The 17065-nt window shown below is 40.1% G+C and overlaps 1 protein-coding gene across 1 annotated transcript in view; it reads left to right on the top strand.

The window, feature by feature from the left end:
- Nucleotides 1-17065, top strand: part of MYO1H (myosin IH) — an 835299-nt gene that overhangs the window by 467583 nt on the left and 350651 nt on the right. The window lies entirely within an intron of this gene.

Raw genomic sequence — 17065 nt, 5'->3', positions numbered from 1 at the left:
AAGCATACCTGACACCAGTCCTCTACCTTGTATCTCCCAAGAGTAGGTCATATCTCCTCTCTCCAAGGCCAAAAACATGGCCTCTGTTGGACCAGATAACATCCCAGGCTGCTTACTAAACAATCTAAAACGAGATCTAGTGGACCCACTTGGTACTCTACTTAACCTCAGCCTGACCACTGACTTTGTTCCAGCAGAATGGAGAACAGCAACAGTAATCTCCTTGCACAAAGGGGTCCATCAACTGACCCTGGGAACTATAGACCCATAAGCCTAACCAGCCTTATCTGTAATGCCATGGGAAGCATCATCATGGACCTTTTCAACAAGGACATAGGTGACCTTCAAACAATGACTTGGCCCAGTTTTCCTTCATTAAGGGTAGATCATGCTTATTGAACCTGGTGGACTTCTTCGAGAATGTTACCAAAGCCCTGGATGAAGGCAAAACAGTACATACTGCCTATCTTGACTTAGCCAAGGCTTTTGACACAATCCCCCACTCAGGTATCATTGAAAAAATCTCCCAGCTGAAAGAGGGGGGTCCGAATGGAGAGATGATAAGTCAGCAAGCAAAGGACAGTAGTATTGCTGAAACTTAATTCATCCTCAACTCTTGGTGAGTACCTTCACATGGTGGACCCTGTTTTTCACAAAATTTGACCAAGACGACACTGATATATAGAATGTATTTTATATAGTGTAAATCATGGACAGAAGTAGATCAAAAATAAAAAAAGATAGCTGGGTGCACAAGACACAGGATAAAAAAGTGCCCAATCCTGGTAGGCATACTGGTGCCAGGACTGGAAAAAATGACAGTGTAGAATCCTCAAATATGGAAACATTCCTACAATGGGGCTAGGCCAGGCCCAGGGGGAGGATGTTGAAGAAAGTAGCAGTCCACAAAAATCACAATAACTGATAGGCCAAAGAAGAGCCATACAGAAGATAGAATGGACTATTGAGGAGAATAAAGAAAGTATGTAGTGTTACTATTATGCAAAAAGCCCAGAATGTCCATACAGAAGATATACAAAAAGATTAAGAGAGAGATTAGAGGAAAGAAAAATACTTCCACAAGAAAAACTGTCAGAAGCCTCAATTAAAAATGTGTGCTCATTAATACAACAGATTTGTGAAAAACATTATATAGATCAAGAAACTTTGATCTGTTTGGAAAAAGAAGCATTTGAGGGAGTACAAAAATATAAACAACAAAACCTAGAGATTTTTGAAAAGTATAAAAATGAAATATGGACATGGGAAAGAAAGAGGGATTTGATATGGAGCAATATTTATGCAAAGTCAAAAGCCAAATTAATTAATACAAAAAAGGCAGCACCAAGATATTCAAAGAGAAATAGAGGCAAAGGCATCCAGATATGGAAAATTTCACAGTAAAAAAATAATATCACAAAGAGGGAATGTGGAAAAGAAGATTAGTAAAGTAGAAGTTAAAAAAATAGAAGTTAAAGTTATGGAATACCTGCGAAGTAAATGATTTGGTGTAGAAGGTCTAACACAGGTTATATCACAGCATGATGAAACAAGTCCCCAAAGTAAGAAGAAACAGAAAAATCAGGGGACATCTGAAGAAGAAATATGGACATAGAAAGAAAAAGTGATTTAATACAGTGTAATATTTATGCAAAGGAGAAAGCAAAACTAATCAGTACAAAAGGAGCAGCACCAAAGATATTTGAAAAGAAATACAGGCAAAGGAATCCGGACATGGAAAACACAATACAAAAAATAAGAAGACAAAGAGGAAAAGTAGAAAACAACATTAGAAATGGAGAAGTTAAAGAAATAGAAACTGAATTTATGGAGTACCTGCGAAGTGAAGATTCAGTGCAGAAAATCTAACTCAGAAAGCACCACAGCAGGATAGAGCAACAAGACATCCAAATTAAGGAGAAACCAGTGGAATGGGAAGCAACTGGGCAGCTGCCATATGAAGATATTTTGGAGCCTTCCACAGGAAACCAGTATAAATGTTCATTTGAAGCTGGACTGCAAGGGAAGGAACAGGAAACCGTGGCAACTCTGATCCAGTTAATGTTGAGGAGTGATAGGCCAGTGAGTTCCCATATGACAGAGCAAAGGATGACACAGGATGAAATTGAAGACAATGTGCCACAGGAAGGTGCCATAGAACTCCCTATAGAATGCCCGCAGGAAATGTAGAACAAAGAATGTGCCATTAGTTTAGAAGAAAAATGAGCTAAGAGAAGAGTTGCTTGATTTAAGAGAGATAGATATATTATGATATATTAAGATGAATGAAAGAAATAGACTACAGAAGGTCAATAAAACCTAAAAAGTCACAAGTTTGATAAAACAAATAAACACAGTAATTAGGACTGTCCATAGAGATCCATGCGATATAACAGAAGTAAACAGGATATATTACTGTGAAGCTAAATTAATAACAGATAAAATTCTATCACAAGAACACAGGGTAGTAAGGGAAAGGAAGGGGGAGAAATCGAATACCATCATGGAAGTATCGAATAGAGAGAACTATAACGCAATTAAGACAAGAAGTGTCACTGTTAGAAGAGTATAGAAGAGGGAACAGATCAATAAAAATACTTAAAAAGAAAGACGTGATAAAAGCAATGTGCAGTACTATAACGGATCAGGATCTATCTTGCACTGTTGCAAATAATAAACTAAAAATCTCAGCACAGGCAGAAAAACTTAGAAGATACAGGGATAAATATAAAGGAAAAGTACAAAATAAGCAATTTACTGATGACCCCAAAAAGTTCTATAGAGAATTGGGAAACAAGGCAAAAGGAATTGAAAGACTGCCCAAAATAAAGAAATAGATACATTTTGGAGAAATATCTATGAAGATTCTGTGGAACATAACAAATATGCTAAATGGATAGAAGAAGTAAAAGTAAGAATAAAAAGTTCAAAGGTACAGAATATGAAATGGGATGAGGTAATGGCTAGACAGATTGAGATAAAGTTAAGAAAAACCCAGGCCCACATGCAGTACCTAACTTCTGGCCAAAAGTATTAACATCTTTGCACAAAGATTTAGCCATGAGTAAGAACTATTTATATCCACACCCCGAACAGACACCAACTTGGTTAACAACAGGAAATACAATGCTCCTACTTAAGAGTGAACCTGCAAGTTAACCTAAAAATTATAGAACAATAACTTGCCTTCCAACAACATATAAACTATATACCGGAATTGAAGTTAACAGAGTTTATAGTCATTTAGAAGAAAATTCAATCATGGTAATAGAACAAAAGGGTAATAAACGAAAGCCATATGGAACAAAGGATCATCTGTCACTAAATAAAGTCATAATGGAGAACTGTAAAAAGGGGAAGAATCTAATATGACATGGATCGACTGCAAAAAAGCATTTGATAGTATCCCACATCCATGGACAAAACAGTGCTTAAAAATGTATAAGATACACCCTACACTGATCAACTACATTACAGTGACCATAAAACAGCGGCAAACCAGTCTGCAATTAAGCCAGCCATGATAAAGGACAAATTATTATTCCAGGGAAAAAAGGTGCATATTCCAGGGTGACTCCCTGTCATTGCTGCTATTCTCTCTTGCCCTTAACCCTTTAAGCTGTCTACTTAATAGATTAGGCCATGCCTATAATTTGGCTCCTAGAAAACAAAGTGTAAAGACCTCACATCACTTCTCTTTATAGATGATTTAAAATTGTATAGCTCATCAGATGAGGAAATGAAAGCAAAACTGCAAGTAATCAAAACGTTTTCAGATGAAGAGTGTCATTTGGTCTTGGTAAATGTGCAAAAGCAACCTTTAAAGCAGAAAACTGCAGCAGGAAGAAAACATCCGTTTGGGACAAGAATGTGATATAAAGGAACTTGAGCTAAAGGGAGTGTATAAATATTTGGGAGTTGATGAAGGATCAACAATAAAACATCAACAAATGTGAATAAAACTAAGGAATATTTTAGAAGACTTAAATTAATCCTGAAAACAGCGTTGACATCTAGGAACAAAATTCAATCTATAAACCAGTTTGCTCTTCCTGTCCTAACTTACAGTTTTGGAATAATTGACTGGCCCCAAAATGTGTTGGATAGATTAGACAGGAAACAAGAAGAATGCTTCATGCTCATTGAATAGGTTCATAGGTTAGTACTAAGCTAACTGCCCTTCAGAGCCATTGTAAGCCTAGCCAATTGTCCCTTGTGAGACTCAAGCCCTGCACCTTGTGTTTGTAAGGCAAAGACCTTAACCATTAGGCCACCCTCCCAACCCCATGATTTATAAAAATCAGTGCATTCCAAGATTATATATTCCCCATTCTGAAGAAGGTATGGGCCTACTTGAAATTGATTACATGTATAAATATGCAACTGTGGGACTGCACACATTATCTGCTGACCTCACAAGACCCAAATGTAGTGAAACTTTTGAAACTTGAGGAGAATAAGTCTAAGATGACTTCCCTGCTTAGTCTAGCAGAAGCATATCAGTGTCAAGCAGGAATGGAAATCAAACCAGAAGTAGATAAAAATTAACTGGATGTGCCAAAAAACAAAAGAAAGAATATAAAGTGAGGGATCAGATGAGAAGGTAAGAAATGTGGAAAATGCATAAATATAGTTGCAAGTATAGAAAACTTCTGGAAGAACCACATGTTGATCAGGATCAAATGCAGGAATGGTTAAGGAGAGGTGAATTAAAACCAAAGGATGAAAGGTTCATACTGGCGGCCCAAGATAGTGGGCTACATACACATTGGTTTACAAAGTCCATTGAACATGTGGGAGAAACAGGCAAGTGTAGGTTTTGTAAAACAGAATTGGAAACAATCACATACCTTGTTGCTGGTTGTAATATACTAATGGCAGAAGGATTGTATACTGAAAGGCATAATAATGTGGGAAGACTGCTGCACTCGGGATTGTGCAAAAGTTATGGTACTGAAGTGGCAGAAAACCACTGGAAACAAGAGCCACAAAGCATCATAGAAAATGATGAAGTCTACATCACATGGGATCACCCATTATCAACAGTTCAAAAGATAGATGAAAAAAACAGATATAGTGGTCCATGAAAAGAAGGCAAAAGTAGCATTGATCATTGAAATCTCTACACCTATTGACTACAATGTCTTGCATACAGAGAGACACAAAGTCATAAAATATCAAGATTTTCAGGCAGAAATGAGAGTAATGTTAAAGAAAGATACCCAGACAGTTCCAATAGCAGTAGGAGCAATGGGTCTTAAAAAAAGATGAATCTTGAATCATATTTAGATATATTACCAGTGCATGTAACCCCATACGAATTGCAGAAGGAGGCATTACTGGGCACATTGCGGGTGCTGCTAAGAGCACTTTTGGCTGACATCAAAGATTGAAACAATACTGATTTCATGAACTTTAATCGTACTTTGACTTAGGAATGGGATCTATCCCTGTCATAGTATTAGAAACCCGAAAGATTTAGAGAAATTAAAAAAAGATGGGGATTAACCTATACGTCACTAGTTGGGTAGCCAACTGACTCACCAACAGAATGCATACTCTCAAAATCAGGGATTCCACCTTTACCAGTAGACCAATTACCAGTGATATACCACAGGGATCTGTGCTGGGCCCTGTACTGTTTGTAATCTATTTCTCAGAAGTCCAGGCAAAAGTAGATGACCTGTGAATTACCAAGTTCACTGATGATTGCAAAATGGGCTCACTCACTGAGTCCTGAAATTATGTTAACATATTACAAAAGGGGCTAACACAGACAAATTATTGGTGCCAAAGCCACAGACTAAAACTAAATGCAAAAAAGTGCATTATTATTCCCTTTGGCAAAGAGGAAGTTCTGCAAATTACAATACTGACAGCACCTCCTAAGCTCAAACCCCAGTGGTGTACAATTTGGGAACACAGGTTGACAATAATCTATACTTCGATCACCATGTGTCCACAGTGGTAAGGAAAGCCATCTACGTTGCACATCTCATCGGATCGCATCCAAAACTAAGGATGTTATAACTTCCCTTTGCACGACCTTCATCAGACCAGTAATAGAGTACAACAGTCCCTTTTGCATGTACCTCACCAGACACCTGGAGCAGCTGAAGAGACCACAGAGATTTCTCACCAAGAAAATTCAGGGCCTCCAAAACATGACCTACACGGAAAGCCTGAAATCCCTGTCACTGTACTCTGTATCCTACAGGCTGCTGAGAGGTGACTTGTGCCTGGCCTACTGAACAGTCTCTGACCCTGTCCTAATGGAAATGCTGCACATTCACCAATCAAATGGGACAAGAGCCGCTTGCTCCAGAGATTTCAACCTAGCCTGTGACATGAACAGAACATGTTGGAGAGACAGATATAGCTCCCAGAAATTGCTGCTACTCTGGAATAAACTGCCAATTCACGTTAAGCAGAGCTTCTCAATGACCCTATTCAAGTGCAACCTAGACATTTGGATGGGTTCATAGGTTCACAGGTTGGTACTAGACTATTGGCCCTAGGGCCTATACAAGCCGAGCCATAACAATTCCCTGGCTATTTCTTCCCAAACTATTTACTTCCCTGGACCCCTGTCTAGCAGGGTGACTGACGTGATCCCTGGGGTGAATTTCCTTTCTCCCATCCAATCATCAAGGTTCCTTTTGAAGAGGGCCAAAGAGGTGCTCTGCTTGACATGTATGGGCAGTCTATTCCAGAGTCTGGGGAGTCTCTGGGTCAGGAACCTATCCCTCCAGCATGTTTTGTTTATTGTGATGACAAGGTTTAGATCCCTGGACTGTGTGGCTCTGAGGGATTAGGATTTCTTTAAGCGTAGCATGTCCAACAGCTCTGGGTTTGACATGGCCTTGTATGTTAAGCATAGATCGCCTTGGAGTAGACGATAAGCGACAGAGTATAGCTGGAGTGTTTTAAGGCGGTCAGCATAGGGCATCTGCTTTAGGCCTGTGATTCTTTTAGTGAGGTATTTCTGTGGCCTTCCCAGATGTTGCAGATGTCTTGAGAGGTACATACCAAATGGGGCATTGTATTCTATAATGGGTTTAAGGAGGGATGAGTACAGTGGGATAATGACCTCCTTTTTTCTGGATGAAAAACCCTTAGTGATGAGGTGTGCCACATAGAAGGATTTCCTGACTGTTGTGGCGATGTGGTTATTGAAGGTGAGACCACTGTCCATCTGTGTCCCTAAGTCTCTTATCACACTTTCAGTGTTTAGTGTACTGCCACCTATGTGGTAATTCATGGGTACATGTTTTTTCCCAAAGGGGATAACTATACATTTATTGGCATTGAGCTTGAGCCCATGGCTCTGGCACCAAGCATCTGTTTTTGTAAGGCCCTTTTGTAGAGTATCGACATAATTTGGGGATTCAATAATGGCTCCCAGTTTGCAGTCATCTGCGAACTTTGTTAGCCAGAGTCCCTTAGTGTTGGCCTGTACTTCAGAAAAGTAGATGCCAAACAAGAGAGGTCCCAGGACTGAACCCTGAGGTACTCCACTTGTCACCTGTCTGGAGCTGAATTTGGAGTCAGCTATTTTTACAGTGTGGGTTCTGTCAGTAAGCCAGTTGGCAACCCATCGAGTGATGTAGGGATTAATGCCCAGCTTAGTAAGCTTATCTATGATTCCAGAGTGGGGGATGGTGTCAAAGGCCTTGGCAAGATCCAGATAGGCTGTGTGGACTGCCTTATCCTCGTCCACAGCTCTGGAGACTGATTCAAAGAAGTCAATCAGGTTCAGGAAACAAGATTGGCCCTTCACGAACCCAAACTGGGTGGGGTCTAGTATTTTAAGGTTGCCAATGTTATTGTTTATAAGTTCCATGATAATTCGTTCCATGGCCTTGCAGATCAGGCTCATCAGTCTGATGGGGCAGTAGTTCCCGGGATCCAAGGTGGATCCCCCCTTGTGGAGTGGGATAACTGTAGCTGTGCGCCACTCAGTGGGCATGAAGCCTGAGGGTATGATTAAACATGACACTTAGGTAAAGTGCCAGTTCATTTTGTAGTTCATGTAGTACACAGCCTGGGATGTCATCTTGTCCCATGGATGCTGTATTCTTAGCTTTGGAGAGTGCGTTTTTTACCTGTGTGGCCGTTATTACCAGAATTTGGCAATCTTCCGGTATTGAGATGGGCCATTTAGGGGGTGAGAGGGGGATGAAGTTGGCACTGAATCTTTCTGCCAGGATATTGGCAATATCCTTGGGAATCAGTATATTTAATGCCATTCTGTTGTAGCTCAGAGCAGATCTAAGCATTGCTATTTAGATTCTTGACATAGTTATAGAATGCCTTGTGGTTGTCTTTGGAATCTTTGGAAATTTTATTTTCGTAACTATCTTTGGAGAATTTTATGATGGATCTCAGCTTTTTACTGAGGCTGGTAAGGGAGTTTTTTGCATCCTGGGATTTTCCTCATTTCTGCAACAGTTTCTTCCTTTTGTTGTAAAGTTTGTTTATGGCAGGGGACCACCAGATTGGTTTCCTTTTTTTGGAGGAGAGCATCTTGGTTCTATCTGGGATTTTGTGATTTTGTTTTATGGGAGACCATAAATTCCCCCTGGGGGTGACGTGGAACTTATGTCCCTCATGGACAGGGATAGTTGGTGCCAATCATAGACTCACTCTGTGAATACCAACCATCTAACCAAGGTCAATTAGAGAACATGGGTTTAACATGACTAGGCTTGTAAAGGTCCTAGGACCATTAGCCTTGCAACCTCCTATGAACCTATGAATTAATGGCCTTAAGTCATCATTTATGTTGTACTTATGCAACCACCTTCTTTTTTCATATCAGCAAGAGGTAGTCATCTTTTATCCTGTGCCATTATATTTTTATTTTATTCTTTATCTCACAGAAATTTCAGCCTGCAGACTTCAAACATGGATACATACATCATCTGGAGTGGTATCCATTTCCTTATGAGTTAAACAGTGTTTCAGTTTGAATAATATAAATAAACATAAGGAGACAATGCAAGAGGTAACAACTTGTTTCTTGCTTGTGGGTGTCAGAGAAGGAATGCCAGGCCACAAAGGTACATACATGGTAGCATCAATAGACCACAGACACCACGCCAGTAAACACCCTAGTATAGTCTTCCTCAGGTGGAAAACAACACTGGCTAACATGCTGCATAATAAAGGCTGAAAATACCATGAGCTACTCACCAAGCCTTTCTGCATCCCCTATTAGATTCAGACAATTTCAGAAAGAACCAGACTACAGCTGCACCCATCTAGGTACAGACATGTAAACATCATTACAAAGCATGCCCTTAGTTAAAACTATTGTTTAAATCTGTACGTTTGAGGGATTAATAAAGTCTTGTTACTTTATAAACTGCTTGCATGAGACTGACTTTGGCATACAACAATTCATTTTATATTTTCACTAGGAAACAACTGGACAGAATTTAGTCTGTCTAGAGACAATTTACTAAAATAATTCCATCTCTTTGGGATTTGTGCTACACAGAAAGGTGCAAAAAATTAAATTTATTTACCTTACATTACAAACACCTTTGGGACAAAGCAATTGCTGCATACAAAGTATATAAAGATGAGGTACTGCAATTTGTATTTAATCTTTATTCATCATCTAACCAAAAACCCTATAAATACAACGGTATCAACTTTTGTGTTGACCACAGCAACACGTGTTAAGGAATAATTTTATCACTTAAATAATCCCTAGGATCTGAAACAAAATACCAAAACACATGTAATTATTAGGGAACATCAATTCATTTAAAGAAAACATGGACTTGCGGATGGGAGATAAATCATTTGGTGTGTTATATTTTTAAAGGGTCAGTGTTTCTCAGTGACCTTAAGGCATGTACACTGTACACTAAATGTATATGAAACCAAAGCAGAGTGCAGATCATGACAGATCCCCCTCCCCTACCTTGTGCTTTCAGAAGTTTAGTAGCCCTGCTGCCTTGGATGAACTAAAGCCAGTCCATAGAATTTAAACTGGATCAGTATTCTATTTATGATAATCTAACAGAGTAATGCAATAATAAAACAGTCTAAATAGTGCTGTTAGTTCCTTGCTCCTGGGAGCACTACTCAATAAACGCCCCCCAAAGCTGTTTGTTTATCTTTCCTTCAGCCTCAAATGCTGAGTTTAAGGAAATCCATACATTTGAGTTTGAGAATACATAATGTGGACTAGATGCCTTTAGCTAGGATAATAATTACAATGTCATAACCCCAGAATGTTTTCAAACTCTGCAGGGTACTATATCTGAAAATGCTTGGACCCTGCAGTTAACATTCTGCACACAGCTTTATTTTCCATCCTGTTTCCCTTCACAGATGTAGGTAGTTCGACAACAATTTTTATGCAAGCAGTCCCCACATAATATTTGCTGCTACCACCAGAACCTCTTTAGTATGTCCTGATTATCAAGGTACTTTAATAAGTTGGCAGTTAGTGCCATTGGAGGGTCACTTAGGCCAGATTTTGATGAAATATATATGTGGGCCTGCTAATTGCTTACCGGAGAGGGGTGTATTTCACCTCCTTCTTTGTCGGCGTCTTCAGAAACAGTATCACTCCTTGGCACTATTCTCCTTTAGGTAACTAAAACTCAACTTATTATTCTTAGAGAGGTTCTCCAGATCCCCCAGATTGTCTTCAACCTTATTCAGGTTCTTCTGTACTTGCTCCATTGCTGTTAAATCCCTTTTTCTATCTTTGAACACAGTGTGAGGTATTCTCTGTCTTGTTTCTTCCTTTATGGTGTATAGTTCTTCTTTCATCCTATACACCTTTCCCACGTAAGCTAACAAACCCTTAAATCATTCCATCTATCCCGAAACTCTCCTTTGGGAAGTAAAGCAGTGGGGCCTGATGTTTTTACTTTGCTTTTTTTTAAATGCAGTGCTCTCACTATGGCTACAACAGTAGTCCTTTGTTTTCCTTGCCTCTACTTGAGTTGGGGCTTTATTGATGACTCAGGTACTGAATGGATGTGAAGAGAAAGTCACATGCCTACCATGTTTTCAGTTGATTAAATTGATATAGATACAGCTTTGATTTTGAAACATCATCAGAGCCACATATTTGCCACGGGTTGGAGTATATCTCATGCTAATTCCCAGAGAAAATGAAAGGAAAAAAAAAGACTTGGCAAAATACAGTTTTAATTACAGAGAAACAACAGTAAGAACAGCCAAGCACAGGGGCTTAGTATTGGGGGACGCTGGTACACTGAGTATTCCTTACTCTAAAGGAAAGGAGTCTTGTGCATTTAATTTTTTTAAAGAAATTGCCTAAACAAATATAATATACATACTTTCTTTGAAAGAAAGTATGTATCATTTATTTGTTTAGGCAAAGTGAAGTAGGTAGTAAAGTAATGCTGGCTTCACACAGTGCATGTCTGTGGCTTCAATTTCTTTTTCTGCGCATGCTGGCAGAACATTGCATACTGCTAGAAGTCCATGGCAGGGAACAATAGCATACACCCTTAGCAAAAGGGGAAACAGTAGTTTTGTATTTTGGATTATTGATGGCCTAATGATATAGGTCCGTCCATAAGATGTCACAAGTCATTTCTGCAGTCTAGCAGTCTAGAATACAGTCAGTAGCTACATCCCATCTCCTAGCTCGCACAAATATGCATAAAAGTAATTCAGAAAAGTAGTCTTTTAAAGCAGATAATTTATTTTACTCTGTCTGTGGCATGTTTATATATAGTTTTCTCATTACACATTACCATTTTCACATCAAAGATTTTAACAATGAACACATATTTTGAAAATATAGCCATTTTTATATTAGAGTATTAATAAAACAATAAGCTTTCAAAGACAATTGCCCTCAATATATGGGGGAGTTAAACTGTATGCTGAAGATCATTCCTGACTGTAACTTCAGATTCAGCTCAAAGAACACACATACACACACACACACACACACACACACACACACACACACACACACACACACACACGCACACACACACGCACACACACACACCACCAAACAGGGCACCCCACAGTAGTTGCTCATTAATGCAATAAAACGTATATCATTAAAACCAATGAGGATCCTTCAATAAGCTAGGTCTTTTTTAAAATATAGCATTTTGTATATTTACATAAACCTGCATATAGTATTAAAAATAAGCCTTTTATTGGGTATGAAAGAAGCATTTATCTCATTCTGACAATATTACAGTGTCATGCTGGCTGTTCTGCAATCCTTCTGCCATTCTTTAACAACCCCCCACACTAGTCAGCATTATTTTCCAACCAACATCCAACAACTGAAGTCACATTTACAGTCATCCACCACATAGTCTCTCTAGTCCTATTTAATGTATTACCAAGACTGGAAAACAACAGCACAATCCCCAGGCATCAGCCAAACCTGCATCCCCTGCCACCTCCTCTTCATCAGTCAATTCAAAAAACACAGGCACCAAACCATTCACACCAGCTGGAGAAATGACTGTAGACCTTCATGTAACAGCTGCATCCTTCTTAACTCTGCCCACAATTATGCTAGAAAGCAAATACCTAAGGTTGGACTAGAACCGCAAAAAATAAGGAAATTGGACAGGAAGTCATTCAAGTTTCCCTGATCATTGCAGCCAGTTGCCAACAGTGACAGTCCTTCTCCAGCTATCCTCAGTTCAAGTCCTGCCAAATAAGATGGTGCTACAACATAAAAATGAGACTGGGGGAGGGTACTATCTCACAAGCACGTGCACACATGCACACACACACGCACACACACACACACACACACACACACACACACACACACACACACTTGATTCCCATTCCACTGCTGTTATAGGAATTTATTTGTTTAAAGGATGGCAGAGGTGAGAACTTGAGAAAAAAAGTCTTAGTTAGTGAAGATGGAATATGAAAAGCAATAAACTTGCATAACACTGAACTATAATAAACAACAGTGAAATTTCTCATCTGCTTGCAAATACCAAGCTGGCTTGTACAGTCTCGCTTTTCATAAATCCACTGTTTTTATGATTTTATATAGAACTTTCCTAATACCCCATTCACAAGCACATACCCCTATTCCAATACATATGTACATATTATGATGTTTTCCTAAAAGACCCCTCCCAAACACTACCAAACATACACAAGGCAAGAAAGCAGTAACACCTACCAAATTTTTCTGTCCAGATGTAGCAAGTGCATTGAAAGCTCAGCAGAAGTGGCTGTGCCAGCAAGTAATGACATCACTCCACCACTGCAGCCTTTGGTGTTTACACGTCCTTACATGAAACGATACAAAGCCAACGATAATACTGGCGAGATGCCATTTTGCTTGCAATGATCGTACACTGACATAAGGAAGGGCAGGGGCCAGGAAAAGGACCGTGAGCAGAGCTCCATCCTGTAGCCGTGCACTGAGCATTTATATTTTGGCTTTCCCTGCTACAAGTCTGATATTACACCACTACCAAGCACTGTTATTTATCTCAAAGTACCACCAGAAGTCCCACCTTTACCCAACGGTTCTTGGAATTCATAAATTCCAATGCCCTGGATCAACTAATCCATAGTCCCACCAGGGGCTCCAATATCCTAGAGATGGTTATTACCAACATGGGAAATTGATGCTCCACACCTATGGTCACCCCCTCGTTGGTCAGGTCTGACCATAAGATAATCACCCTTGACATCCACATACATCCCCCACCCCCCAGTAAGGAAACCTCCATAAAAAACTTCTCCAAAGACAACTTCATGCTACTCAAGTCAAAAGTGACACACTTCATGACACCCATGCAGACGGGAACTGAAAGTTTGACTGCTGGATCCTACACTAAGGCACTGTATGAGCACATCCACTCATGTATGAATCATGCCATCCCAAATAGAACCAAGATGTTCTCCTCCACAAAAAGGAAGTCAACCTGGTGGTCTCCTGCCATAAACAAACTTTACAACAAAAGGAAGAAACTGTTGCAGAAAAGAGGAAAATACCAGGATGCAAAAAAAACTCCCTTACCAGCCTCAGTAAGAAGCTGAGATCCCTCATAAAATTCTTCACAGCTAGTTACGAAAATAAAATTGCTAAAAATTCCAAAGACAACCACAAGGCATTCTATAGCTATGTCAAGAATCTAAATGGCAATGCTCAGATCTGCTCTGAGCTACAACAGAATAGCATTAAATATACTGATCCCAAGGATATTGCCAATATCCTGGCAGATCGATTCAGTGCCAACTTCACCCCCTTACCCCCTAAAGGGCCCATCTCAATACCAAAAGAGTGGCAAGTTCCAGTAATAACGACCACACAGGTAAAAACTGCACTCTCCAAAGCTAAGAATACAGCATCCATGGGACCAGATGATATCCCGAGCTGTGTACTACATGAACTACAAAATGAACTGGCACCTAAGTGTCATGTTTAATCATAGCCTCACCTCAGGCTTTGTGCCCACTGAGTGGCACACAGCTACAATTATCCCACTCCACAAGGGGGGAACCACCTTGGATCCTGGGAACTACCGCCCCATCAGTCTGATGAGCCTGATCTGCAAGGCTATGGAATGTATTATCATGGAACTTATAAACAAAGACATTGGCAACCTTCAAAGACTGGACCCCACCCAGTTTGAGTTTGTGAAGGGCTGATCTTGGCTCCTGAACCTGATTGACTTCTTCTAATCAGTCTCCAGAGCTGTGGACGAGGGTAAGGAGGTCCACACAGCCTATCTGGACCTCGCCAAGGCCTTCAACACCATCCCCCACTCTGGAATTACAGATAAACTTACTAAGCTGGATATTAATTCCTATGTCACTCAATGGGTTGCCAACTTGCTTATTGACAGAACCCACACTGTAAAAGTAGCCAACTCCAAATCCAGCTCCAGACAAATGACAAATGGAGTACCTCAGGGTTCAGTCCTGGGACTGCTCTTGTTTGGCATCTACTTCTCTGACGTACAGGCCAACACTAAGGGACTCTGGCTAACAAAGTTTGCAGATGACTGCAAACTGGGAGCCATTATTGAATCCCCAAATTATGTGGATATTCTACAAAAGGGCCTTACAGAAACAGATGCTTGGTGCCAGAGCCATGGGCTCAAGCTCAATGCCAAGAAATGTATAGTTATCCCCTTTTGGAAAAAACATGTACCCATGAATTACCACATAGGTGGCAGTACACTAAACACTGAAAGTGTGATAAGACACTTAGGGACACAGTGGTCTCACCTTCGATAACCACATCGTCACAACAGTCTGGAAATCCTTCTATGTGGCACACCTCATCACTAAGGGCTTTTCATCCAGTCATTGTCCCACTGTACTCATCCTTCATTAGACCCATTATAGAATTCAACACCCCATTTGGTATGTACCTCTCAAGACATCTGCAACAACTGGAAAGGCCGCAGAAATACCTCACTAAAAGAATCACAGGCCTAAAGCAGATCCCCTATGCTGACCATCTAAAAAAACTCCAGCTATACTCTGTTGCATATCGTCTACTCAAAGGCGATCTCTGCTTAACATAAAAGGCCATGTCAAACCCAGAGCTGCCGGACATACTACACTTAAAGAAATCCCAATCCCTCAGAGACACATGTTCCAGGATCTAAACCTTGTCATCACAATGAAGAAAACATGCTGGAGGGATAAATTCCTGACCCAGAGACTCCCCAGACTCTGGAATAGACTGCCCATACATGTCAAGCAGAGCGCCTCTTTGGCCCTCTTCAAAAGGAACCTTAACGATAGGATGGGAGACAGGAAATTCACCCCAGGGATCACGTCGGTCACCCTGCTAGACAGGGGTCTAAGGAAGTAAATATTGTGGAAAGAAATAGCCAGAGAATTGTTATGGCTAGGCTTGTATAGGTCCTAGGGCCGATAGCCTAGTACCAACCTATGAACCTAATTGTAGGTAATTTTTATGCATCTATCCTTTCATGTATTGTTTCCATATTTCTTATACATATCATTTGCATTTCATTTTGTCTATGCAATAGCCTTTGTCATTGCAAACCATCAGATAACTCTGAAACTATAAAAGAAATGGAAGAAGAAACAAATGAAATGCAACCATTCATTTATAAACTGAAGTATTTTAATTATAGGTTCATAGATTAGTACTAGGCTAACTGCCCTTGCGAGCCTTCTTAAGCTTAGCCAATTATCCCTTGTGAGACTCAAACCCTGCACCTTGTGTTTGTAAGGCAAACACCTTAACCATTAGGCCACCCGTATCACTCATATCAATATTTGCTGCTTGGCATTAATTATCCTTAACTGTAGTCTTCTAGCTTTAGTTATGCTACTTAGATGAATAAGGAGATAAAATGTGTTATACGATAATCGCAATTTTATTTATTTATTTTTTTAATATCCCCATCCCTGCGCTCCACTGGGGCTCATTCATTCCTTTTTGTATATGACAGCAAAGAATTCCCACCCCAGCCAAAAGCCATAAATCATTTCTTGCTCAAAGAGCCTAATCAACTAATTTGTTCCCCTGGGAGGAGAGAGTTGGGTTGTAGAGTGGGGACCAGTCTTCTTAATCCTGGACAGTCCATTCTAGCCCCCCCCCCCGTAGGTGCTTTGCATACGCATAATAGCTGCTAGTCTGAAAAAGACATGTGCACTACTTCAAATGTCCCCTTGAACAGGAGGTCCATCACCTTTGCAGAGGTGATCTGTGCCTGGCATACAAGTCATCCTCGGCTCAAGCTCTGATGGACCTTTTGCATATCCACAAAATGAACAGCATCAGAACCACTAGATCCAAGAATGTATATTTTGTTTGTGACATAAATCAGACATCTTGGTGAGACAGATATGTGTCTCAAAGGCTCCCCATACTCCAGAACAGGCTCCCCATCCATGTAAAGCACACTGTCCATCCCTAACCCTATTTAAGAGTAACTTTGACCAATGGATGGGAAGTCGTAAATTCACCCTGGGTCTGCCCCCCATCTCTGATACAGAGAGACAGACAGTAATTCACAAAATAACATACCTCCACATAACCTCTAAAAACATTCTAACTAACATACCTCCC

Source organism: Protopterus annectens, chromosome 4.part0, assembly GCF_019279795.1.
Source record: "Protopterus annectens isolate FY-2018-M chromosome 4.part0, PAN1.0, whole genome shotgun sequence".
NCBI lineage: Eukaryota > Metazoa > Chordata > Ceratodontiformes > Protopteridae > Protopterus > Protopterus annectens.
This window is presented reverse-complemented; position numbering and strand designations above follow the sequence as displayed.